Source organism: Canis aureus, chromosome 18 (genome assembly GCF_053574225.1).
Source record: "Canis aureus isolate CA01 chromosome 18, VMU_Caureus_v.1.0, whole genome shotgun sequence".
Classification (NCBI taxonomy): domain Eukaryota; kingdom Metazoa; phylum Chordata; class Mammalia; order Carnivora; family Canidae; genus Canis; species Canis aureus.
In genome coordinates, this window is record NC_135628.1 from 28,656,455 (window position 1) to 28,682,773 (window position 26,319).

General features: G+C 36.2%; 1 protein-coding gene across 1 annotated transcript in view; it reads right to left on the reverse strand.

Moving 5' to 3' along the window:
* HDAC9 (histone deacetylase 9) overlaps positions 1-26,319 on the reverse strand; it is a 1,013,161-nt gene that overhangs the window by 930,138 nt on the left and 56,704 nt on the right. Inside the window, exon 6 of the mRNA XM_077856623.1 lies at positions 22,359-22,431. The gene's annotated coding sequence lies outside the window, so the exon portion shown is untranslated. The remainder of the gene's footprint in view (positions 1-22,358; positions 22,432-26,319) is intronic.

A 26,319-nucleotide genomic window follows, 5' to 3' on the forward strand; every position in this document is an offset into this window, starting at 1 on the left:
TTGAAGGGAGAAGTCTGTGCAGTAATAGAGGTTGTAATGTGACCCATTAAGGATTTCTTTCCCTTGCTAAATTTTGAATGGAAACTGGATGAATATGCTGCCTCTATTTTTAATAATTCCTTTCTTATGCAAAAATGTGTGGGTCATAGTAAGGTTTAATCACAATCCATTGCTCATTTATGAAATACTCTGAACTGCAATTAGTCACATGCAAATATGAAGTGCTGCTATCATGTCGCCATTAGTAGGCTGCCAAACCAAGTTTTTGAATTATGAAACAATCAAAGGAAAACCTTGCTTTTTTATACTTTCACAGTGTTTCTTTTATTTTTTTATTTTAAAAAAATATTTATTTGAGAAAAAGAGAGAGTGTGTGAGCAGGGGGAGGAGCAGAGGGAAAGGGAGATGGAGGCAGGCTCCCTGCTGAGCAGGAAGCCCAATGTGGAGCTTGATCCCAGGACCCAGAGATCATGTCCTGAGCCAGAGGCAGATGCTCAACTGACTGAGCCACCCAAGTGCCCCCACAGTGAATTTCTTTTAAAAGAATAGCTTTCATATCCATTTTTACAATATTTCATTTTAAGGTACCTCAAATCTACAGCTAATCAACTGACATTGAAAGAAAATATTTCAAAATCTAAATTTACGTTTATAGGTGTATGTCTACATTTATACATAATTTTGGTAGGTAAAGTCCTTATTAGAAAATAGTTTTTAAGATAAATAAGTTTTATGCCATTTAAGTAAAAGGAAGAACATGAACAAATGAATGCTATTTGTAGGTTATTTTTCAGTATGCTTGAAGTAATCATCAAGTTATATTTCAGCTCTAATATGTTACCTTATGATATGAAGGCATAAAGTTCATGTTGCCTTTTGAACTTAGGGTGTTCACACAGTTGCATAATGTTGTTCACCATATGAATATACATACAAATTTTAGGATGCCTTTTTTAAGGGAATCTATTTTCAGTCCCTCAAGAATTAAAGTTTACTTTCATCTGTGGAAAATCTGAATAAACAGTGGCTTGTGCAAACTAAAAAGGCTTATTTATTTATTTGTTAACACTGTAAGAAATCTAAAGATAAGAAGTTGCTGATCTTGGTTTGGTAGCTGAAGGATAGAAAGGCAAGGATTAGTGGTTGGTCAGGGCCTTTTTATTATTATCACAAAATGGCTGCTGCAGTTCCTGCCATCAAATCTATTTTCTAGAGGATAACATAAGGGGGAATATAAAAAGGGTAACACATGTTTCAGGGAAAACAGAGACTTCCCTGGCAGTCCTAAAGTCTTCTCCTTAGTTCTCACTGACCTTTGTCATATCAATTCTGTCTGCAAAAGAAACTGGAATAGCACATTTTATTTCATATTTACTTGTTATTTCTTTTTCCACCCCCTATACTAGAGAAAGACAAGGAAAAGAGAGTTTGAATGGGTGAAGGAACCAACCTGTAATATCTGCCATACCCCCAAAGTTAAGTTTCAAAAATATTGATTTTGACTTTACCAGAAAATTCTCATTATTCAATATTTTTAAAAGATTTATTTATTTATTTTAGGGGGAAGCATGTGGGAGGAGGGGCAGACAATACTACGCAGTCTCCCCACTGAGCATGGAACCTGGCCTGGAGCTCCATCTCAGGATACTTGAGATCACAACCTGAGCCAAAGCCAAAAGTGAGATGCTCAACTGACTGAGCCACCCCGGTGCCCCCATTATTTTAAAAAGAATGTGCTGAATGCAGCTCTTGATCTCAGAATCACGAATTTGAGCCCCACATTAGGTGTAGATCTTACTTTAAAAAAATAATAAAATTTAAAGAATGCTTAGTTACAGAATTACATGAAATTTCAGATATTCACTACCCTGATTTTAATGATCACATCTAATCCAACTCAATCTTACATAAGAGGAAACTGAGATCCAGAAGTTTTAACGACCAGCCCAGGACCACAGTAGGTCTTAATTAGTCCAAAAGCAAGAGCCCTCTCTGATCTAAGACATACCTTCTATATTAGTATCCTCCCCTCAGTATAACTAACCCCTGTCTAATTTACCTTTTCTGTTTAAGTACTAAAAAAGAGAAAGAGAAAAGAAAGAAAAAAGAAAAGGAAAGCGTGCCTATCACCCTCCTCTAACTTACCCTCTTCCTCTGAACCAAAATTCCGTACATGGTAACAGACTCAGTAAAAAATTCCCAATACATTTTGGTATTACTTGTTTAGTATTTAAAGTCAGTTTGCCATTATAGCCCTCCTCTTCTGGTTTCTCATCCTAAATCTTTTGCTGTTAATTTTGCTGTTATTATTTCTGAGCATTAAGAATATTAGAATGTACCTTCCTTCTCTAAAGATAATTATAATTGCCTGAAAAGGAATACCTTCTTTTCTGTTCCTTATGGCTGCCTAAGAGGACAGGATATATCCATAAAATAGCCTTAAGAAAATTCAAATTTAGAAAATGATTAGTGTGGCAAGTAATTATTAACAAAAAATTGTTTTACAATAGTTTTGATCATTGAAAGCTGTAATAATGTATGATTAAATATAATTGGAACATGTAGGGGAATTTTTCTTAAAATTTATGAAGTGTTTGAAAATCTTATTCTGTGCATTTTATTGCATAATGAGCTCTTCAGTGAGTTCCAAATTCATAATTTTTATTTTCATGCAATTCAGGAACACAGAAAGCATTAAGTAAATTAACTCTCATTATTGCCATTGTCTTTTTTTCTTTTAATAATTTGTGGTAATGTGGGTTTATGTTTGAAATATATAAGCATTATTTCTTCTAAGCCAAAGAATAGGAATAAACAGTTTCTAAGTTATCTGTCATTGACCAAAAATTCTTAGAAAACACAAAGATTTTATAACTAAGTTTTCATAAATTACCATGTTAATTGTAATAACCTAAAAGTATGGAGATGTATGACAATGGTGGAACAGAGCAGAGGATAACACAGACTTGTCTTAAGGGTGGTAGTGCTCAGAGGTCAAATCTTTTACTGACCAAATGATCAACTTTGCTATGAGGCCATAGAACATATATTTTACTCAGTAAAAGGAAACATAAACAAAAACCTCAGATATAAAGATAGTGAACAAATAACAGCATGACAATGAATGAATTCCGATGGCATGAGGAATATATCTGCTTTTTTAAACTAAATTGGTCAGGTCACCTGGGTGGCTCAGTGGTTGAGCATCAGCCTTTGGCTCAGGGTGTGATCCTGGGATCCTGGGATCGAGTCCCACATTGGACTCCCCATAGGGAGCCTGCTCTCTCTCTGCCCATGTCTGTTATGAATAAATAAATAAAATCTTTAAAAAAAAAAAAGAAGAAGAAAATGAAAGGCCAACACACAGAATGGGAGAAAATATTTGTAAATTATATATCTGGTAATGAGCCTCTACATATAATATACAAAAAACTGTTAAAACTTTCTTTGTCTCATGTGTATCATTCCAGAATGAGCTAAAAGGAATAGACAGGAGTATACAGAATTAAAGCCCAAATTTGCACAATCCCATGAAATGTATGTAGGATCAATCAATAAGTGTATTTTCCAAACCCACAACTTAACTTTCACCCTTTTTTTCACCCTATCAGTTCTTTCGCTATGTCCCACATCCATCAAAATAAGAATCTGATGTTGACTATATTCTAGTACAAATAAATTTTCATTAATTTTCTCACTGTGAGGAAAGGAAGATCTCGTTGCTATTACTATAGACTTGTTTCTCGGGACCAAGTGTGAACAAATGAGTAAGTAATGCTATTTGTTACCTACCTTTCGAGTTTCTTGGAGGTACTCTTTCCCTAGTAACTAATCTAACTCAAGCCAATCCTCTCTCATTTGCTCCAACAGGCCCAGTTTCTTCTCCCTTTTCTTTCCCTAGCTCTTGAACATGAAATTACCCACTTGTGTTTGCATATGCACTTTGAGCTTAATTATCACAAAAACTTATCACATAAAATGTTATATATTTCTTTCATACCTATTAATCTAGGCTTCTAATTCTCGGTCTCTGAGGGAAAGCTTTTTTTTTTAATTAAAAATGAAATTAGGCTTCAAATATAAGTCACATTTTATGGTAAACCACTTACTTCAAATAGACAAAGAGATAACTGGATGGATAAATAGATAAATACAATATTGACTGAGCACATTATTAAATGTGTCAATTCATTTGGGGCTTCAATCTTAACTCTTCGTTTATGCTCTCCTCTTTATCATGTGTGCCTTTGTGTAATCGGTAATCAGTAGCTGAGTTTTACAGTCACAGTTTCAGTTTAATTTCAATGTAATTTCAGATTCAAAGTAATCGGCTCACATTTTCATTTTACAGGGAACATTTCATCCATTCCCTCCAGAACACCTCTCTTCTCCATCTGGCTGTCTGCCCAGAACACTGGCCTCTGCAGACTGTACCACCTGGGCTTCCTTGCCTTTGGGCTCCTGGTTGGGTTTTGCCAGTGGGAGGCTTGGAGAAAGAAGTTACACTGGATATTTCATCCCGTCACTCCAGCTTTGCCTGCTGGGCCCTAGTTTGGCAATGACTACATTCTTCCTCAGCCTGGAGCTCTCACAAATGCAACTCTCACAGGGTTCTGCTCAAATGCTCTCACCTCTCAACATCTCAGGCTGAGAGACATCACGAACTTGCTACTATTGCTGTGTTGTAGGTACTTCTCTAGCTACTGCTCTGTTACTTGTTGACTCCTCTAAACTGTCCACACCTCTATATGGAGTGACGCAAACCCTCTTTACCCCTTTGCTTGTGCCATGTTTCATTCTGCTTAGGCTGTAATATTGGCTAAAATCCCCCTATCCTAAGAATAAGGTTTTGAATCAGTCAACCACAAAATGTTCTGACTGCAGCTACCATATAATTCCATCCATCACAAGACTATGATTGAATACTGCTTTAAAGCACATCAGGGAGCTCACCAAAATCTAGAATTCCAATGTTTTCCATGAATCTGTGATTAAATGGGGTCCCTGAGTGGCTCAGTCAGTTAAGCATCCAACTCTTGATTTCTGGTCAGGCCATGATCTCAGGATCGCAAGATCAAGCTCCATGTTGGGCTCCACAGAATCTGCTTGAGATTCTCTCTCTCTCTCTTTCTCTTTCTGTGTGCCCTTTCCCTATCTCTCTATCTTTCAAATAAATAAATAGATCTTTTTTTTTTATAAATAGATCTTTTTAATAAAAAAAAAAAAGATCTGGTGGGCAGCCCGAGTGGCTCAGTGGTTTAGCACTGCCTTCAGCCCAGGACGTGATCCTGGAGACAGCGGATTGAGTCCCATGTCGGGCTCCCTGCATGGAGCCTGCTTCTCCCTCTGCCTGTGCCTCTGCCTCTCTCTCTGTGTGTGTCTCTCATGAATAAATAAATAAAATCTTTAAAAATAAATAAATAAATAAATAAATAAATAAATAGTTTTTTTTTTTTTTAATCTGGGATGTTCATAATGTCATTTGAGGTATACATGTGTATATTCCTCCAAGCTTTAGCTTCACCAGCCAGGGAAGGATCACTTTTCTCAATATGTGTGTGTATGTGTGTGTTTCAACTTAAGATACACGTGTGTCTTCAATGGATATATCTAACACAATAATAGTATTGACATGAATGTAGCAAGTTGCTTTGAAGTGGAACATACAAAGTATTTGAATTATGGACCCAAAAGAAATCTGGTTTAGAAGTAGTTGTCTCAGAAAAGCACTCTGGTGTCTTTTTAGGGGCCACAATTAAAGAAAGTAACATTCCTATCAATCTTCAACAGAAGGTGTTCAATACTTCCAGAACAGATAGTCTAATATCTTCACTTGGTGTTAGGAGAACTGGAAGAACAAGAAACTTCAGATTTGAGACTTACCACTGTATATAAAGAGAATGGAAAACTGTGGTCACCTACATTTGGTTATTTCATTAGCATGATAGTACATATGAAAGCCACTGAACAAGGGGAACAAGGAAGTTTTCGGGAAAAAAGTCAAAGAAATCGATAGAAATCATCTTTAAAGATTGGAAAATAATCAGCAAAACAATGAATGTGACTGACTCAATGAATGTGGGTTAGTCCCCCCAATCCAGTAAAGAAAAGGTTAAACTCTTCCTGTTGCTTTAGAACTGCATTTTCCCTCATTATTCTTCCAGGTTTGGTGTTTATTTGTATTTTTTAAAGATAATGTCAGCATTATATCTCTTCTGGATGCTTTAATCTTTATACCTTAAAGAAATGGACTTTCTCTAATGAATCCAGAGTACCTTAAATCTGTCGTCCCATCAATGACATCTTTTTGCTCTTCAAAAAGAGACTTTGATCTCCTTTACTTGAACAAAAATTTTCTAGTATCAGTTGAAAACCCTCGAAAAATAGAACTCAGCAACTATATTTTACATGGTATTACTCACAGCAGTTGCATATTTCAGTGCTTTAAAAAAGGATTTTATATTTGAAATGTACAGTAGTCCTCCCCTTCTCTGTGGTTGGGCCTTCCATGGTTTCTGTTACCGGCAGTCAGCCTCGGGTTCAGAAGCAGATGACCTTCCTTCTGACGCATCATCGCTGTCATTATGCTACATCAGTCACCTCTCTTCATCTCATCACGTAGGCATTTTATCTCACATTCTCACAAGAGGAAGGATGAGTACAGTACAGTAAGATATGAGACAGAGATCACATTACCCTAGTTTGATTACAGTGTATTGTTAGAAGTGTTCGACTTTATTATCAGTTATTATTGTTCATTTCTTATTCTGCCTAACTTATAAATTAAGCTTTATCATACATATGTATGTACAGGGAAAAAATTAGTATCTATAGAGTTCAGAGTTCAGTAATATCTATTGTTTCAGTCATCGTCTGAGAATCTTGGCATGTATCCCCTGCAGATAAGGACTACAACATTTCTTTTTTTTTTTTTAAGATTGTATTTATTTATTCGTGAGAGACATAGAGAGAGAGAGCGAGAGAGAGGGAGGCAGAGACACAGGCAGAGGGAGAAGCAGGCTCCATGCAAGGAGCCCAATGCGGGACTTGATCCCAGAACCTTGGGATCATGCCCTGAGCCAAAGGCAGATGCTCAACCACTGAGCCACCCAGGTGCCCCAGGACTACAATATTTCTTAAATGTGTATCATTTTTCCCTACTGCCTTGTGCATTTCTCACACTTGTCCATTTAACACTTGAGAACAGAGTACTATTTTTCCTAATTCTTTGGCTTACTAGTAAGAAAGGCATATTTTTCTTCTTTAAATATGAAATACATCCACAATTTTTAAAATATGTTACTTTATAGACTGACAAAGACTGAAGTAAAAAAATAGGGCACAAAAGACATAAATTAATGTTAAGAAAAAGCTTACTGGTGAAAATATTCTTTCCTGCTTGCTTTTCTCACTTAGAAGTTTTAAAAGGATGAAGACTTCCCCAGAAAGGACTGGAGAATTTCAGAAGAACGAATAGGATATATTCACAAATCCCTATATTGAAAAGCTATTTTAATATATTTCATTTGGAATTATTAGGAAATCCTCTTTCCTCCTATTTCAATATGGTTTAACCTCAATGGCAGCCAAAATATTTATGCTACAATAAATTCTTTTGGTGACTAATTCCCATATTTCATAATAATGACTTTTCTACCATTTTCTTTAAACTATGAAGAAAAAGTTTAACTGTTTGAGAGCACTGTATTTGGAACTTCAGTTAAACAGTGGACTGAACATGTATTTGTCTTGAGTTCTACCATAATCCCATTAAACCGACAATAATGATTTTTTAAAATAACAAATCCATGAAAACAGAAAGCGTGAGAAAGAAGACACCAACATTACAATGTAAGAGGTTGCAGAAAAAGATAGATGAATTATAACTGATTTAGAAGCTAAGAGAAAGCTTAAATGAAAAATAAGTCAACTCATAACTCAAGAATTGGAAATAACACAACCCCCTAAACAGGGAATCAGCCAGTAGATACAATATGGGAGATTCACAGTTAGATAATACTGGCTCTGAAAAATGTTCAGAAAGCGTTTGCCCTTAGGAGACAATTTAATTGTGAACCACTGGATGCCTAGGGAAACTGAGGAGACAGGTTTGTCACATTACATTGATAACTAGACCCTATAGGAGACACTTGAAGTGCCAGTGCCCCCTATGCAGTTGATGCCCAGACTTTAGAAATAGGATTAATACCCCCTGGAATGGACTTAGGAAAATGATCCTAGAACTTTTATAGGTTGAGGGTAGGATTTCTCTAAAAAAAAGAAGGGAGAGTATAGTGTGGATGTTTGAAAAAGAATGTGCTTATTGCATTGTTTGCAGGGGAGGAGGTGGGTGGAAGAGTAGGGGGGTGTAGGCAGATGGTGAGTGAGATAAGGATTTCAAAATAAATAGTATAATAAAAACCTGGGGTGTGTCCATGAGGGATCCCCAATAATGGGTTTAACATTTTGTGCTACTCTCTTTGCACTGTCAGTCATATTTAGTTGTGATGTTTTCGGTTGCCCGGAATGCTTTAATAATTCTGATATATTCTGTAGCCTGGCGTGGGTGATTTTTAGGAAATAAAAACATAAAGCAGTGAAAGAAATGGGGCTTGCCACCTAGAGAGTCCTTTAGAAGGGCGCCTACCAGAACAGAGCAATATGACAGTTCCAGGAAAGGAGTGAGCTCTGAGCGCATGATGAGGAGAAGCAGCCCAGGGCAGGCAGCTCAGAACAAGTGTGAGAAAAACTCTCTCAATCTCAAATGTTCTGGAAGGAGATGACACTGAGGGAGTATTACAGCTGGTTTCCCCAGAAAGTGAACTCGGAGAAAGAGGACCGTGTACAGAGTGTTTAGGAAGCAGAAGTCTCTTCTCCCTAGTGGGAAGGGAAAGCAGCAGGACTGGGCAGAGGGAGAAGCTGGCCTGTAGCATAACCCCTCACGGCCTCAACTGAACCCGCAATGAGCTCTGAAGCTGGGATGGCCCTTTCCAGTTGTCCTGCGTCAGGGTGAGGAGGCTGGGCCATTTTTATCCTTAGTTCAAAGGCATGAATTTGGGCAAGGAAGCTCTCCACAACAGAGGATACCTCTTCCCATCAGCTGAGGGAGGGAGTCCCTTATTTCTGAACAGGGGATTTGGACAGCACAGTATAATATCCGTGATAGTAGAGAAGACTGAAAAATGTTAAAATTAGAACATGAGTTACAGTAGAAGGTGGCTAAACTGCTTCGTGAATAGATTTGGCTACATGTGGGGAGAAGTTTTGTTTTACAGAGAGTGGAGAGTAAGCAAGCCAAAAACCAGAAGTGAATCGTCTGGGTGGTAAGCAGGGATCTGAGAGGTAGTGGAGGTGGTGAAGGAAGAGAGTGAAGGTGTGACAGCTGATAGCCTCAGAAAAGCTTTGAAGGAAAGGAACAAAGAAGGGGGAAGTTTCTGTTACGTTTTATATATGTGGTGTGTCATGTCAACTTTCCTCTCCATCAAACCACAAAATCCACAATAAATTTTTCATGTGTTTTCTACTGTGTTTTACTTTGTTTTGTTTTGAACTACAACAAAGTCTGAGTACTGTCTCTGAGGGGCCTTGAGTTTGGAAGGCCTAGACTGCTCACTAGAGGCCAGCCCCATCTGCCAACAGGTGCATTCACAGTGAAAACAATGGTTAAGGTGAAAGCAAAATTGGAGAAAAGATATGTGTTCAATACGATCATCAGACAAGTTTCAAGCATGTCAAAGTATCTAAAATCAACCTGTTTGTACCATCACTGTCTAAAAAGACAACATTGGAATTGGAAATTTGATCTCACGAGCAAATTGATGCTTATCTCTTTAAATACCACCCATGTATGGATGGCTTCCAGATGTATCCCCCAGCCAGATCTCTCCATTCCAGGCTTTGTGGCTGCTATGCAACACATTCACTTAGATATCCCTAACCAGGCATCTGATATTCCCTCTGCAATCCAACACCACTACAGTTTTTCCCACCTCAGTTAATAACAACTCCAAACTTCCAACTACTCAGGCCCAAAATTTGGTTTCATGTTCAATTGCTCTCTTTCTCTCAGAAACTACATGCAATCCATTGCAAACCCTGGTGCTTTACCTTCGAAATACATCTAGAATCTGACTATGTCCCTCCACCTCCACAACTCCACCAAAGCCATCATTTCCTCTCACTTAGAACAGTTCAGTAGCCTCTTAACTAGTCTTCCTGCTTCCTCTCTTGTCCCTGTCCAGCTTATTATCAGGACAGAAACCAACACAATAAAAGCCAAAGTCTTAGCAATGGCCTATATATATTCTATAGGTCTGCCTCTCGTTTTCTATTTTATTTTATTTCATTTTATTTTATTTTATTTTATTTTATTTTACTTTATTTTATTAATTTGAGAGAGAGAGAGAGCAGCACAAGCAAAGGGGAGAAGCAGAGAGAGACGCAGACTCCTGCCTAAGCAGAGAACACAAATCGGGGCTCAATTCCAGGACCCCAGGATCATGACCTGAGTCGGAGGCACACACTTAGCTGACTGAGTCACCCAGGCACCCTCTGCCTCTCATTTTCCATCAGTCTCCTTACTGTCCCTTAAACATGCCAGGCACACCACTCTCCAGACTCTCTGCACTTGCTGTTTCCTCTGCAGCAATGCTCTTCTACTAATACATGCACAACCCCACCCTTGATACTTCAGTATGTACTCACAAATCACCTCCTTAAAATAGACAGCCCACCCCGCTCACATTCTGTCATTCCTTACTTCCTGTTCCTCTTTATTTCTACCATAATGGTACCTATCTCCAATTAATGTACTGTATTTTTTACTTATTTATTTGAGTATTATATATCTTCCCCCACTTCTACATAAGGCAAACTCCACAGGTTAGAGATTTTTATCTAAAGAGGTGTTGCATCCTTAACTGCCTGGAACAGTATGTGGTACATAGCAGGCATGTGATGAAAATTGATTGAATGAATTTAATAAGTGAATTTTGTGCTATGAGTATTTGAGAATGTCAAGGTCTTCATCTTGACCTTTATTTTGAGGATTTTATCAAGTCTCAATACCACACACCTTCCAATTGATCCTGTGCAAATAGTAGAGTTTCATTTGGCTATTTCACCCACTAGTGTGTTTTACTCCAAGTCACTTGGGTTAGCTCAGGTTAAGGCAGGTTACCTACTGAACACTGTCTTACTATGAGTAGATATGCAGGAGGAGATATAAAAGACAGGTATGGTCCAAACCCCAAATCCCAATCCATTTCTTGCAGTTCACTTCTTGTGTAAACAGAGTTACATATAAAATTTCTAACAGAATGGAATCATTTGGGGAAGGTAGAATGGAAAATCGAGTGGGTAGCTTGAGAGAAAAACACTGGAAGTCGTAATTTGCCTTTCATAAATTCACACAAGTGAGAAATTCATCTAAAAATGGAAATTCTAAAACAACCAGAAAAAAAATGACTTACGAACCAAATTTTTGTTTCTCTTTCTCTTCTTTTGTAAAAGTAGCTTCCATTTCCTGTGATTTCATCCCCCAAAAGGGTCCATTAACATTGGTAAATGCACACCTGGAGCACAACTGTCCTTTCATTCTCATCAATCAGCAATACTTAGTGCCCACTTTTGATACCAAACACTGTGATATGTTTAAAAAGAATCAGACAACACTATCCTTATTTTTCTTAATTTTTCCAATTGGAATGAACAGCATTAGAAAAGCAATAATACCTCTTTAATTCACACACCGCTAAAGCTGAATTTGTAATTATTCAGAAGGAGGCCAGATTAATGTTTGCACTACCTCTAAAGAAAGTCTTGTTAAATAAGTGTATTTTCCACAAAATTTCATGAAAACTATTTAAACTATTTAAGGTAATTATTTTCAAGTACCTTTAAGTATTTAAAAACACTCATTTACACATAGCTGTTGTTATGCTATTCAGAAATGATTTTGATCTATTTACTAAAAATAAATCATCAAAGGACATCTAAGCCATCATTTCTCTCAGACCTAGTCATGGTACCTTCCTTAAAAGAGGAAAAAACTGTAATTATTTGTGAATATTTTTTAACTGAGGATTTTTCATATTAAATATAAATTAGTGTTTTTTCTATACTTAAACAAATATTAAAACATGCACCTGAAGTTATACAGGTGTGTACAGTATACAGAAATATACACAAATACTATATAGGTGGGGGTGGGATAAGAAAGGAAAGCAGATAGAAGGATGAATGGACAGAAGAAAGGACTAAAGGAATATAGAAGAAATAAAAACATTAACATTATATTTGAGGTAATCAAAACCAACTATGTTACAACAGATTACTCAGATGGACAACTGAAGCTTTCCATGAAATAGTTCTTTTTCAATTTATCCTCCAAATAAAGATATTTTGTATATTTTTTACAAGACATTATTTATTTATTTGAGAGAAAGAGAACGTGCATGCACAGGAGGCAAGGGAAAGGGGCAGAGGGAGAAGGACTTCATGCTGTACAGGAAGCCTAACCCGGCTTGATTCCAGGACCTTGGGATTATGACCTGAGCCAAAGGCGGGTGCTTAACCAACTGAGCCACCAAAGTGCCCCTATTTTGTGTATTTATTACTGGTCTGGAAATTTTCCCACACATGAGGACCATAAAATTTAGATATTTTGTATTTCCAGTTAGTAGATGAATGTGGACAAGGCATGAATTTGGTTAAAGCTTACTATTCAAGAAGAGTAATGGACTAGGGTTCAAAAGTGTTATTCTTAAGCCTTCCATTTGTCATTTTTTAGTGGCAACATAGCATAGGAGGTTGAGAGCTCTAGAATTTGAAAAAGCCTGGGTTCAAATTCTGGCTTTTCCCTTTACTAGCTCAATAAGCAAATCACAACCTTTCTGTGCCTCAGTTTCCTCATCTATAAAATGAAGGCATAATAGTTTTGTATACTTTATAGGGTATTGCAAAGATTAAGTGAGTTATTGCCTATAAAGTGATTAGTATAGTACCTGGCACAAAGTAAGTACTCCATAATTGCTAGCACTTATTATTTCTATTATTGTTATTATAACTGAAACTCATTCATTATCTTTACATTTAGTTTCTTCATGTACTTAATGAAGATAAATGCTGTGTCACATGCCTGCCTTTCAAGCCAAGCCAGCAATGTAGCTGAGGCTCATGGAAGCAGGCTGGACCCAGTCTGTTAAATGCAGGATGAATAATCAACATTGAGATATGTAAATCAAGAAAAAAAGTCAGAATAATATAACTGAATTCTGATTTCTATTAAAGATATTTGAGCCTGTTTCATTGTTTGGATAGGACAAGCCAATGATTGGTGATTCCCCCAAACAAAACTGATATTCAACAATCTATTACTGTATAGGTTTTTATATAGGTTCCTGCCTGTAGATGCCCACATTTGTCCTGCACTCTCACAGTGTTGGGGTAAAGGAAATAAACTGAACCTTCATCAAAAGAGTCACAGCTTTAGACATTTATTCTCTGAAATTAAAATAAATCTATAGTCACTGTAGTAGCCTTCCAAAGAAAATGGTCCAGATCACTTTCTCTTTAATTAAAAAAAAAAAACACCTCAAATGTGCTAAAAAGCCACATACAAAAGAAATTTAAGGCATTCATTGCTCAACAGCTATTTCCTCTAGACCATCAGTAGTATGTGTATATCATGTCCTTGAAGTGAATTCTTGCATTTAAAAAGCATCTCTACAATTTACAATGTGTTTATATATGTTATTTAATTTGACATTTATAAAAACCAAGTAAGGGATAAATATATTTAATGTAAAGTAGATACTAATATTTTTAAAAAGTATATCTTGGAGAACGCAAGGTACTAAGCCAGGTCAAATGGTTAGTAAATAGGGAAACCAGATTCAGGTTCTAAATCAAATTCATTTGGTATTAAGTAACTTCTTGTCAAGAGTACTTTATGTGCTAAATACTGTGTTAAACTCAAGGGCTATAATTAGTCCTTGCCCTTTAATGGTTTTCAGTCTTAAGGAGATAATAGAAGAGCAACAAAGTCATTACGGAACAATGATAATGGAAGTTTCATTCATTCATTCATTCATTCATTCATTTATTCATTCAGTATTTGGGGTCTAGCAGGAAACAATGGCATACTCCAAGTATTTATCTCTGGCTATGGCCTAATTATGGTCCCAACAGCATACAGGTTGTACTCTCAAATTAGGATAATTTAAGGAAGCTTTAGTAAAGGCGTGATATATCAGGGTAGAATAGTACAATTCCCCAGTACTAATAATAGTGGGGCTAAGAAAACAAGGTAGGAACACAATCACTGGAATCTAGGACAGTCCTATACAGAGAACCATAATGAAAAGAGCTGTTAAGTTTGACTGCAGAACAACATCACTAGGATGATACTCCAGGGTGGGAGTCAGGAAAATAAATACACCGAACTCACCTTCCTCTTACTCCTGATGAAACTCCCATTGGCTGAACCTAACTGGAAGCAAGAGATTAAGGGAACTCATAGACATATAAGTAGCCTCATAGGGCATAGGGATAGAGAAGGGTAGAATGTGAGTATGGAGAGGCCAACGGTTCTAGAGGGCAAAAGTGTGAAGTCAGCTTCACTGGGCTGAAATAAGGTATTAAGAGGGCCAGGTTCCCTCTGGATATCTTAGAGGAGAATTTGTTCCTTGCCTCTTCCAGCTTCTGGCAGCTGCCAGCAGTACTTGGTTTGCTGGCCACATCACTGCAAGCTGTCTTTATGGTCACAGAACCTCCTCTTCTGTGTGTGTAATCCTCCATTTTATAAGGACATCTGTAATGGAATTTAGGGCCCACCCCAGAAAATCCAAAATAATCTCCACATCTCAAAATCCTTAGCTTAATCACTTATGCAATGTTACAAATGAAGGAACATTTGTAAGTTTCAAGGGTTATGGTGTGATATGTTTGGAGAACTATTTTTCTATATACCATAGTCTTCATTTTTCACTGTGAGGAAAAAGTATATATAATACTTAAAACTGAAAAATCAAGCAGTGACAACACAAGCCTGTTTTTCAGCGAGATGGAGGTAAATACCCAAAGAATTAGCTTAAAAGGATAAAAAGGGTGACTGTGGAGGGGTAAATAAATTTGGAGGAGGATGTCCTCCACCAGGGCTCCACTACAGTAAATATTTAAACATTAATGCCCTAAAGCATCCCTTGTGTGCTACTAATTAATCTCTCTCTTATGTATCAATGGAGGATACTATCGCTCTGCTATTATTAGGAGATTTCGGGTGGGGGGAGCAGCCCCTGAAATCCTATTCTATGGAGCTTAGTTCTCTCCTATAACCCTGGTTGAGAGAAGCATTTGGAGCTGGACATAGAAGTAAAAGTGCAACAAAAGAAGGAGTAGAAACAGCATCTTTCGAAGGAGAGGCAACTATTCTTCTACAACTGATGAGGAAAGAAGGAAATAGTATAGATGGCTGGTCAATTCAAGTGTGTAGTAAGTTGTTGAAGAAACACACATGATAACCCTTATTTTCTCTGTGTGGAAGAGATTTTGCACAAGTCTACTTCATTCCCCCCTGTGATGACTGTCGCCTGTAAGACGAAGCCATTAAGACTCAACTCTGAAAGATCACTTTGTCTTTTTAAGCCAGTGATCCAACTTCAGCTTGGTATCTGAGTTAACATCAGCTAATAATCATTTTCTTAAGTGTTCTATTCCATTTACATCTCTCGCCTCCTAGAAGAAAGAATGTTAGTGGTGAGGAAAGCTGTCAAGCCTCTGATTACTGCCTACAAATGTTATCACTTGCTACTGTTCAACAATGTTCTGATGAAAATATTACTACTAATGGAACAACGTGCATATGTTCTTAGGATAGAAATAGTATTGCTACATTCTGTTTGCTTACACATAAAGTAAATTAACATTGAACTGAGGTGAAAAGTAATTCCTTGAGCAAAGTTCTCATGAAATTTTAACTCGGAATGCACACATTTCTTAGGAGATGGCAAGAGACTTCAGACTTGAACGCTTTCCTAAATAAAACCTCATCTCTCAGTAGGTATTATTATAGAATGAAAGCAGTTCCAATTTCATATTTTTGGGTACACTAAATTGTGGTTAGTGTCATAAACTTTCCCCAAGGAGCTGACAAAGGGCAAGAGATAGAGCCAGAAACCACGATCAAATCAATCTACAAGCAAATTTCATAACAGCCATCTATCTAGTTGTCTTTCCTGAATTCAAACTAAATTTTTTAAAAGCATGTCCAATATCTTCAACGATAATGAAAGCAATGCAAATTTAAATGTAAAAGACTTCTAGAATGTAGTATATTTAAAAAGTAAAGGGTAGGTAAATATAAGAATTTTACATGAAATAAGGAATAGCAAAGGAAGTTTTAAATTAAAACCAAAGAAAATTTATATTTATCAAGCATATTAAACTTTTCATGTACTTTTATCAATACTTCCAAGAGTGAGACTCTATTCTAAGGAAATAGTTTTACGTGTTTAGAGTCACATTAGGTCAAGATGTTCATCACAACATTATTTTTTGTTCAGAATTATTCTTAGTTTTTAGTTTTAAAAGCTAAGAAACAGGGGCTCCTGGGTGGCTCAGTCAGTTGTCTGCCTTTGGTTCAGGTCATGATCTCATGGTCCTGGGATGGAGCCCCTTGTCTGGCTTCCTGCTTTGTGGGGAGCCTGCTTCTCCTTCTCCCTCTGCCTCTCCTCCTATTCGTGCTCTCTCTCTCTCTTAGATAAATGTAAAAAAAAAATCTTTAAAAAAAATAAAATAAAAGCTAAGAAACAAAGTATCAGTGGAAGAGAGGAGTGAGGAAAGGTTATAGCACATCTATTCAATGGAACGTCTTGTAGTCATTAAAATTATTTTTGTAAAATAATACCACACTGTTTAACAGAGTAAACTATAGATATATAGATGATAGATAGTAAGATGTCCAAAAGGTATTAAGTGGTAAATTAAGTTGCCAAACCAAATACAAAATGTGATCCCAGTGTTACATATGTATACAGATGGGTTTATCTTCAAACATATAAGCAAAAATTTGGAAAGTTATACACTAAATTTTACTGCATTTTTTATGTGGTGGAATTACTGTTGTTTTAGACACTAACATATTATTTGAAATTTCTATAACTAACATGAATTACTCATAGAATAAGAATAGGAAAGAGAAATATTCAGTTTTGCTTTAAAAATTAGGCTTGCTAGATGTTTCTTTTTTAAAGATTTTATTTCTTTATTTGTGATAGACACAGAGGGAGAGGCAGGCTCCCTGCAGGGAGCCCGATGAGGGACTCATCCCAGGAACTGGAACTGGGGACCACGCCCTGAGCCAAAGGCAGATGTTCAACTGCTGAGCCACCCAGGTGTCAGTTGCTAGGTGTTTTAAATGACTAAGGAAAATTTTCATGTAATATCAAATGCAAAAGCAGGCTATGAAACTATATGTAAGGGCTCAAATATGTTACAAAAATGCAAAAAATATGCCAAAATGAGTAGTATATTGAGTGACAATTTTTCCCACTCATTTTCATACTTTTCAAAATTTCAACAATGAATATTTATTAATTAAAAAATAAGAAACAGACAAACATAAAGATTCATAGAAAGTGTAGAGCTACATGCAAAAAGCTAGTAACTAATGTTCACCATTGAAAATTTTCCACTGGAACGCACTCAGTATGGTGTTTATGACAGGCACTTCCTGCCAAATGTTCATTTATTCCTTTAAAAAATGATCTTGAAACTTCATAGACTAGAGCTCCCAAATTTCTAGCTTCTGGGGCTGTCTGGCCAATTCAATCAAGTATGAACAAATCAGTGGCTAAGGTGACTAAGTTGTTAACAAAAGATGGAGCAATCATATTATGTGTCTTTCAGCTTTTGTCAAATGGATAAATGCAAAGTAGAGATAACAATGCTTTAAATTCAGAGGTTGAAAAAGAGGGCAGTCTTGCAACTTAAGAAACTTAATAAATAGGGGTTGAGGGAGTGTAGGGAGGGCAAATGTGTAGGATTTAAATTAGGTTTTAAAGGATGAACAACATCTGATTAAAATCAGAGAAAGCATTTATTATAGTCATCATGTATGCATAACTGGGTTGAAAATTAACACTTTGCCACTTAGATATGCAAAGAAAAGTATTTTCTTGTGATTTACAAGGGTCATAATATTTATCTTGAGCCTAATTCTGCAGGAAGTTGGTAGCTGAGGAATGTGAGTTTACTAACTGTTGGTTTCTCAGTCTCTTAAACTCTTATTGATGACTCAATATTTTAAGACTAATGCTCAGTTTTTCAGATTTCCTCTGGAAGCAATGGAGGAATAAGTTATTCTATGTAAAAAGAATAATTGGTATAATCACAAGGTTATGAAAGTTCCTAATTGTATTTCTCTCTCCATAGACCGACCATGGTAAAATGGAGGCATGCCATATCCTTTAAATAATGGAATTTAGCCATGCTATCTTTACCAAGAACAGATGTTAATTTGGGAATAGCATAGTCTAAATCTCAGTCTAAAGACTGTGAATAGAAATGTTTTCTCAATTAGCGAGGAGCCTCCCCCTTCCCATATTGTGAAATGTCACATTTGGTTTCTTCCATCTGAGGGACCCTACAGAGAAATAATCTCTTCTAAGGAGTTATAAGGTACTTTAAATGCTGTTCCCTTGTTTCTCTAAGAAAGAGCCAAGATTCTAGAAATTTCTTTAGGCTTAGTAGTTTGGAAGTGTGGGGAATCAGGGAGACAAGGATGCCAATACTTTTTTTAAGCATCCTCTTCTTCCCATTCAGCTTTCCAACTGTGCTGCCCTTCTGCCTTGCTGACTAAAGGGACTAATTGCTCACCAGTCACTTGGTGGCTCTCAGTTCTGTTTCTTTTCATTAAAGGGAACTCTTGCTCTGCCACAAATCCTGAGGAAAGAAGAAGTTGAGAAGATCTAGGCTGAAGAATGTGATATGCCTTGTGATTCATTCAAAATTGCTTTTTCCTTTTGACCTACATCCACTGTGTCTGGGCCAAGTCTGTGAACCTAGGTTCCCCTACCACTCAGGATGAACTCATTATGCATCAAACATACTACCAGGAAAGTCTGAACATAGCTTTTATTACCAGCCTGCAGAGACCAGGCATAACTCTAAAAACTCTAGTAGTTGGCCTTCCCATGAGGCCCTCAGTCCATTTCAGGATGGACTGGATAGGTCTGATTTATCCATAGCCCAGCCAAGGTCTGTCTTTGGGTCATTCACCACTAATCAAATGTGTCCTGAGCATCCACCACCTACCAGGCCCTGAGCTTCAGTTCAAATTGGAAGGAAAAATGGAAAAGACATGTTTCCACACTAAAATATATCAGAGGCTAAGGTGGAATTAAAGGCAGACATGGAAAGATTTTATCTTAAGATTGGATTATAGAGGGTCCGGGAAGGGAGTGGGTACTGGAGGTGTCTGGAAGGTAAACTGGGGCTAGATTATGGAAAACATTTAATTCTGAGTGAAAAAGACAAAATGCGACAAATCTTATTTCTTAAGCAGTGGTATTTCTGTGATTTATGTCAACAGTTTATTTTTGAACCTTAAAAAAAGTTATTTTGGTCACTTTAAATATACCACAAGCACATTTTTAAACTCTTAGATTTTGTTAACACCTGCAGCTTTGTCATTGTACAAAATAAGTCACATTAAATGCTAAGTGGAAAAGCTTAAATTAAGTCTTTCAAGAATAGCCTCATCTGGAAACCAATTCTTATGGTGAGGTTTTGGAGCACCACTGCTCTAATACCATGCTAATCATTCTTAAATTTGACTCTGTGATAGAACCTCAAGGCGATGTGAAGATTGGAGGTGAATTGCTTGCAGGTCATTCATCAAAATCATTAATGAGTGTCTATTAACATATGATCTATGCTAGGTGCTATTTAGAAGGAAATTAAAATCACAATTCACCCTTTTCATATTTACAACCCTAAAAGAAATTTAATTCTAAAAACTAATGCCTCAATTTGAAGTTCATATTGATTTTTAGCCTATCATCATAAATCTGTTACATGATCTTCGCTTTTTCAAGAATCTTGCAATAATGCTAAATACATTTTAGTTATAAAGTGCCTACTCTATTATATTTCTACCGAGCATCAATTAAGTGCTTGACCTTTACATATACTACCTAATTTAATCTTTACAACAACCTCATGAGACAGACTTTACTATCCTCATTTCAAAACAAGTAGCCTGACTCTCAGCAAAATTAAGTAACAGGATTTAGTTACACAGCTAAAAAGAACCCAACCTAGTTTTGCCTGATTGTAAACCTGTTCTCCTTTTCTGGCACACATTGCCTGGGCAGCAAGTTAAGAAAATACAACATAGAGAGGATTACAATGAGGACATATACCTGGCATGGAGGGTCATAAACGTTGGCATGTCCGGTTCTATCTAATGGAGTCAGCAAAAAAACTCTTCCCACAGAGAGATGGAGATCTAGGTCCAGACTTAAAAGTAAGTGCTTTTACTAGATAGAGGAATCAACATGTCATGTTCAAACACAAGTCTGAGTGGAAAACCACGCTGGTTTTAGAGATCCTCTATGATTTGATAATGTTAGGGCACAGAGTATGCATGGAAGAGTCCTACTAAGTGAATTAGCCAGAGAATAAATCATGAAAAGCATCCTAGAGTTTTGCTTGATGGAAAGATGTTGTTTCTAGAAAATAAAAGTTTTATTTAAGGGAATTGTGTGGCTATAACTGAGGTTCCTTTGCTCAGGTTGCCAAATGGAAAATGTCTCCCCAGGTGAAAATGATTTGTTCATTTATTATCATAACATGCTAGAAACTGTGCAAGGCACTAAGGACACAGTGATAAGAAAGATACTCTCCTACTTAGGATACTCTATCGTAATTGATATTGAGGTTGACTCTCCATTCTCCATCCCAGCACTCCCTTTTGCTATTTTAAGGACTGACCTCAGTGACAAGGCTGTAATGATTTTCCAAGTCAAATATAATAATTCCACCTCTCTTTCAAGTGATTGGTTCAGGAAACCAGATTTAAGCCAATCAGAGACTTTAAATGTCCTTGAGATAATTCTTGTCCATAGGTGGATGCATAATTCAGTTTTTAGGAGACTGATGGGCAGATTGATTGATAAACCACTTTATTTCAAAGAAAGATTTGAGGCAGCCTGCAGATGTGCATGCAAAGTAGCAGGATAAAGAATAAACTGATGAAGAATAAGGGAAATAAAAAAATAATGAACAGTTACTAGAAGAAGCAAATTTGATCCTAATGTTCTTAGGAGAAAAAGCAAAAAAGAAAAAATGAATAGTTGTAAGAATCGCCAGCCAATTGCATGATAACAACAAAAACATCTTACACTTACTAAGTAGTTATGTTTAAGCACTATTCTAAAATTTATGATATATGAATGTATTTAATTCATATTAGTTCATTTAATCTACAGCACAACCCTATGAGGTGGGTAAAATTTTCATCCCTGCCTTTGAAATGAGAGACAGTGAGGCCCATAAAGTTTAAAGTCTCAGATCTAATAAGTGACAGCTAAGAAAAAGATAGAAACAAATGTACTCAGGGGAAAACACAGTGATCTTAATGCATTGTCAGAGAGAAATGCCTCTCAAGGGTCCTCCTAAAGGGAAATTTTGCATTATAATAGTTAACTTGCTTGTGCTGCAATGCAGAAAATTCCATGGCAGAAAACAAGATTTTTTTTTTTTTTTTTTTTTTAATGTAGGGAAAAGTCCATTCCGTGAAGGATCAGATTTAGAAGTAAAGTCTGGATGCTCTGAAAGATCTTTGTATTTCCTCTCAGTAGTTATGATCCTTTTCTTAACCAGATGAGTACGGTTGCAAGCTTCAAAAATACAGGCTTAAACTGATTGTGAAATGAATCCTTCATTGGGTACTGGAAAATTTATTCACCTAGCAACTATCTTTCAAAGATACATACTGTCTCTATCTTTCTAATTTGCTATTTGAGGTTTCCAGTAGAATTACTATCTTGAGAAATATTCTTTCTTACAATAAATAGAAGGTATCATCAGACACCATCAACAATGTCTTGGATTGTCTTCCGCTCAGACAATGATTCTGCCATTAAAATCATAGGCAAATCTCTGGTGTTGATTTTTTAGGCATGTGGCCCAGGCAGACGTAGCCCTTTCTAGTAATATCCCCTCACCACACCTGAGTTACTCGATTCCCCCCAGGCTTTCTCATTCTCTCCTCATTAAAAGCCATGACCAGGAATGGATCTGAACAATTGGCTTCCACTAAAGTTAAATACAGATGAGGCTTAATATCTACTTACATTTTAACCACGGAAAGAACCTGAAGGATCCAGTCACTGAATGTTGGAGGCAATCTGATCTAGTTGACCTAGCCTTTGAAAGAAATGTTATAAATTGAGAAAGGAGCATAAGGAAGAGAGAAGCAAAGGGATTAAGGTTCAAAAGTTACAGTGTACATTTCACTATTACACAAATATTATAAGGCAAAGTATTTTCTGTAAATGAAGAGGTGAATGTTTCGCTGTAATATCACAGCATAATAGATGTAATTTACTTATTTTTCCTAAAGAGTTTCAAACTTACAAAAATGATAAAAAAAAAAACTTTCTTTTCAAGATCAGTGCAACTCAATGTCTTATTCACACAGATCAATACAATTCCATGAACTCTTTTCTATTGGTCTGTGAGACATACAGACATTGAAAATAAAAATGTGAAACAAATAATTTTAAGGCAATTTGACAGAATAAGTTTTTGTCTATTGCAACAAATAATTTTTACATTGGGTTTTTAAAATCTTTTTTCAAAATATATTTTTCAAGCAATTCATTTTTATTGTATTTTACAAAAGAATTGGTCTATGATGGACTGAATATTTTATAAAAACATAACTCTCTCTTCTCCACAGTTAGTTTGAGAAGTATTACACTATAGCATAAAGAATTCTGTGTTAAATAGGACGCTGTCATATTTTGTTCTAATACAAATAAATGGTACAGGCAAGTATCAGAGGTTTAAAAATATTTTGTAGGGATCCATGGGTGGTGCAGTGGTTTGGCGCCTGCCTTTGGCCCAGGGCATGATCCTGGAGACGCGGGATCGAATCCCACGTCGGGCTCCCGGTGCATGGAGCCTGCTTCTCCCTCTGCCTGTGTCTCTGCCTCTCTCTCTCTCTCTGTGACTATCATAAATAAATAAAAAATTAAAAAAAATAAAAATATTTTGTAGAAGTCTTCTGTCAACTAACCAAACTTTTCTATGTGTGTATATGTGTGTGAACTAAGAAAAGATTTGCATTGTCTGTGTAATCAAATATATATCCAAGAATTAATATTTAAGAAATACTATAATCAGGAAATAATACTAAATGATGGAAGATAAAGTAATTTTCCAGGAGCTGTTAGAACTCTAACCGAGGAAGGGATGTCTACTGGTGCTGTTGCATTTTTGGCAAATGGCTGAAAATGGAGGAAAGATTAATAGAGTCATAAGGAGCTGGAAATCACAGAATCATACTTTTTTGTTTTGACAGACGAGGTCAGAATAAGGAAGAAATTGTTGGAATTGAAAAATGAACTGGTGGGTGAGAACTGCAGTTCCCATTATATATACAGTTCACATATATACATCATATATAAATACATCTTTGCCTCTACTTTGTAATATCCAGAATCAGATATTAGAGTGGGAAGAAACCATCACTATCAAATAATACCATTTCTGTATTTTACAAATGAGATAACTGAAGACTTTGGAGGTTAAGTGAGCATGCCTGAAATCACTGAGTACTTAAAAAAGGAAAACCAGGAAAATTAGAACCCAAGTATTCTAATTTCCATTTCAGTAATATTATGTGGCACCATGTTATGGGACTTTCAAGTGAGCTACTGTATTAATTCCTCAGGAAGAGTCTTCTACCCAGTACACAAAGTAGCTATTTCATAAGAATGAAGCCTTGCTTTTCTTACACACATCGATGAAAAAGTGTTTTATTTAACAAACTAAATGATTAACGATAATGATAGGACCAGAGGAATTTTGCCAAGTAAAGATGACGTTTTTGGGTGGATGATACAATTAATGAAAATAAGAGAATTTCGGGGTTAGAATAAACCTCAACTAATCTATGTACACACAATGGAACTACCATCTATCTTACCAACAAGAAGAATGGTAATGGATCCAATTCCAACATTTCTGTGTTTTGGGCTCATAAAAACTATGCTAATTTATAAAAACAGAAATTAATTCCTGAGTACTTCTATAATCCAGGTACCAAGCTAGCCTTTATTTAAAAGCTTCACAATAACCTTTTGAAAATGTTATTATGATACATTTTACACATGGGATAATTAAAGGTGAGAGAATTCAAGTAAGTTGTACATGTTACATTGCTTTTTTTTTTTTTTTTTTTGTTACATTGCTTATATGAGATCGGACTTCAATCTCCTTGTATACCCTTCATTCATATCTATTATACCATATTGTGGTCTAGCTAGTTTAGTCAGGGTGATATGATAGGCAGCCAAGAGGGCCCTGGAATCAGATTGTCTGGGTTCAAATCCAGCTTTCACTGCATAGTAACTGTGACTCTGGGAAAGTTATTCAATTTCCCTGTGCCTGCTAAAAAGAATTTCCTGTAAAATGGCAGGGGGTTATGGTGAGGATTCTAAACATTTAGCATATAGTAAGGACTCAGTAAATATTAGCTATTATTACCAAGGCTCAAGGAGCCAACTCAAGCTAAATAGATCTTCTGGTTCTCTTGGACACAACAAAGTCATTTTTTTTTTTTTAATTCTACCGTCGCTCATCTTCCTGTCTATAGGCTCTCCACCTGGTGGGAAGAAGGTAATCGTAATCCAGCTTCTATAGTACGTCTCAGAGAAGTCATCTATTTCCCCTGCTGAGGTAACTAGGTTCAGACATTCCCCATGCTAAAATTTGATTAGAAGGATCATCAGCTTCTGAGGATCCCAGGGGTCATCAGGAAAACTTCAAAAACAAACAAAAGAACTATTTGAAGATGGTAATGAAATGGTAAAGTTGTAAACCAAATCAATATTCACCATAAGAAACTCTGAATATTATACTTCTAATTAAGAAGTGTATTGTTTAGAACAGTGGTTCTCAAAAATGACATTAGCTTGAAACGCTCTTAGAGTTCGAGTTAAATTTAGAATGATCCAATTCCAATTACAGCAGGATCTCTGAGGGTGGAGCTGAGGTATCAGGGTTTGTTTTGTTTTGTTTTTTAAGCTCCCAGAGGATTCTAATGTACAGCCAAGGTTGAGAATGACTGCTTTAATGCCACCGAAAAAAAAAATTTTTTTCGAGGTTGAGTTTAGAAATGTGCATTTTCAGAAAACAACCCATATGATACTGATGATTGGCTATATTGGAAATCACTGGTTTAGGACACACGACATCTCAAGAAATAGCAGAGGGTCTATATTTACACTTATAAAGTCTGAGGAATCATTACTAATGGAGCTTTCAGACAGAAAATATTTGGTAATAGTTTGGATTTCAGTTCATGAAATTGGAAATAGATTCTTAAGATCTCATTATTTACTAACCTATAAACAATGTAAAGGAATTGGAGATTTAAGGTGAAATGTAAATGTGTATTTCCTGCTTCCATTATATTTAAATCATAACCCTTGATATTGAACCAACATAATTTGTTTCTTACCTACCAGAAATCATTTTCATATGCAAATTGTATGAAATTCAGCCTTTATAATACAGAAGAGACAGCACAAAAATCACAGCTATGTAGCAACCAAGCAAAAACAGTGCTGATTTATGAAACTTCACAGACTTAGAAATAGAAACAAAGCACTAAATATTCATGAAATCCCATACAGTGCTTGCACATAAGTTACATCTCAGTGATTTGTAACTTAGTTATAGGGAAAAAAAATAATAATCTGAGCACATCCAAACATGTGGAACCTTTCAAGTGTTAAGTTTCACTAATTTCTGGTCTTTCTTTGGTCATAAATTTGGTCTTAGTTTGGTCTTATTTGAGTCATAAATAAATTATGATATGCTGTAAATGGTTGGCCATAATCTAAACCTCCCAAAGAAAAGTAAACAAAGATTTCATCAGCAAAACAAGAGAGTAACTACGGAAAGAAGGATTTAATGAAAATCTTCTCTGATTGCAATGTTTTTTTTTAAAGTGGTAAAAGCTTTTTAAACACACAAAGACACAAGTGAAAGAAGCAAGTAAAATTCTGTCACTCAACAAAACAA